Here is a 2,561-nt window from a genome sequence, read left to right as displayed (position 1 = left end):
AAAGAGGAAAATAACATTGATAGCCAAATATTGTTTTTATCCTTCTAAATACAAGGGATATTTATTTACAATATATTTGTAGACAAGAATCACTCATCAAAATTCTCTGTTGTAAAGTGAACTACAGTATTGATAATCCTCAATATAATGTTATCAGAAATATTCAAATTTATGAAGTAAATAGTTTAAATGCTAAAATATTAAAAACATTTACACACCTTTGATATCATTAAGTACCTATGAGAGAAAAATGAACTATTTGTATTTTATCTAGATGAAACAAAATATGTTTTTGGTCACCATGATGCTATGCATGATGAAATGAGAGAAACATAATTAAGGTTTTCTATTATGCAAATAATTGAAATAAGGATGGTTCCTTTAATTTTTGTTAAAATGATTTTCAAATAATTAGTAATTATACGTCATAATTTTATATACATGTCAAATACAGCTGTTTAAATTTCACATTTAATCTAAACTGGAAACACTAGTATTATTAAGAGAGTACTTTTAGAAGAACTAAGTAATTCAGCTCTTATTAACTTTCTAGAAATCAATAGGTATTTCAAATCTGCATAATAAAATCAAAGTCAAGTACCAAACTATTCACTTAATCAGCAAAAGAATTTGTCAGATGAGCCTGAGAATTTTAGATATTTTAATTCATCTTATCTCCATGGTAATGATCTTGTTAAAATCAGAAAAATGGTCGAAATAAAGTAATACTCCAACTTCCAGAAAAATTTCCCCATCTATTTTTAGCTAAAATGATTCTTTCTTTCTTCTTTTTATTTCGGATTGGCTATTCTAAAGAACATTCAAAAAAGAACTGTACCTTTAGAGTTTCTGAGAGGACTTGCCTACATTAGAGGAACCAATTAAAAGTAAGTAAAGGAGTTGGGTAATGGAAGATACATTTCTGCTTCCTTTACCCTGGGGAGGTGGAGCTAAGAGTCATCACCCCTGGGATCTGGGTATGCTGGCCCCTTACTGTCTCTGCAGAGAGCACAGGTCACATGCATGTCCTTTTAGCATACAAGGCCCTCTCATCATGGCACTGAGAATGTGGGACCAACATCCATAGCCACTCCAATAAAACTGTAAGTTTTTGTTAAGCAATTCATTCAACACTGGCTCCCTTAAACTTTACATTTTACTATTGGTTTGATAGCCTTGCTATTAAGTAAGAACTTTAAGAATTTGAAAAAAAGAAATGAAGCCTAATTGTAAAATAAGGAAGGGGCAAGTATTTATTTTTTAAAAAAGTAACTTCCCTTGGACCTTTCCCATGCTCATTCTGCAAAGCTGCCTTTCTTGATAATGCAGGTAGCTACTGGAAGCCAGACTCTGTGTTTCTGCATCTGGAAGATGTGCAGGGACTGTTGCTCAAGGACACGTTGTTCCATGGAAAGTCTTCTCATTACTAACCTGTCCCATAATCACAGCCATGATGTAACCAGGTCACTGAGACATCTAAAAATGAACATCCACAGCTCTTTGCACCTTTTTAATTTTTAGAGGGAAAATATATTGCAATGTTTTCTAAGGATGCTGGCCCATTTATTATGCATACTGAAGAAGAAATATGATAGATAATACATGTTAACTAAACTGAGAGTAGGAAAGTTAAGAGTTAAGATCTAAGACTAATTATGACAGCGTGAAAACCGTTAATTAACATGTACTATGAACCTGGAGCTACTCCATATTTTTACATACAAAATCCTCTTTTATTCTCAGAGGCTCTAACGAAGTAAATATTATCTATACTATAGGTTTGAAAAGTAAGGGAACATTTCAGAGTCTGCATATTTAAAAAATACTGTCTGCTAATTTGTACTGCATCATTAATTGTGATAATGCGGAAGAGCACAGGGTACTAGAAATGGGGCTCTTCAGCACTTCAAATAGTACTGGTTCCCCTCAACCCCTCAGACTACTTGAGGACTGTGCTACATTGTGCTTTGAAAAGTTTAAATACAAAATCATTAATATTTAAAAATCTGTTCTACTCTATTTTGTCTGAAATGTTGTATCACTTAAGTTTGTATCACTTAAGTTTGTATCACTTTAAGTTTCACACACTCAAACGTGTCCAAACTCATTAAAATCCTACCCTGAGCCATGCCACCTCTTTCAAATGAAAGAGTGAAACAGAGTACAAAAATTTCCTTTTCTTATCACCGGCTTTATAATGCCACTTTCAACCAGAGAAAATACTAGTTTGGAAGGTAGGAGTATTTACACAAGAAATTTTAATTAGGATTTTTCCTATAGTGTTTTTTAATGTCTTGTTTACATTAAAAGTTATAGTAATAATGAAATCATAAAAGGAAATTTAATATTATCCGTAAAGTATGAGGGTTTTAGACAATTATCTTGGACTCAGCAGCCAAGAAACAGAGAGTAGCAATATCAGATGCTTTTTAAAAGTATGTTTCATTACAAAGCGTAGTTTTTAGCTTCCTGAAGTGGGGAACTCTGCTATATAACGGGAATAATTTTCTCCCTGTCTCCCTCCCTCTGTGTATGTGTTTGCCTGTGAGTGTGTTGTTTCT

The sequence above is a fragment of the Psammomys obesus genome, unplaced genomic scaffold (genome assembly GCF_907164565.1).
Source record: "Psammomys obesus unplaced genomic scaffold, mPsaObe1.curated_primary_1811, whole genome shotgun sequence".
In the NCBI taxonomy this organism is placed as follows: Eukaryota; Metazoa; Chordata; class Mammalia; order Rodentia; family Muridae; genus Psammomys; species Psammomys obesus.
The sequence above is the reverse complement of the archived record's forward strand: the minus strand, read 5'-3'. Positions refer to the sequence as shown.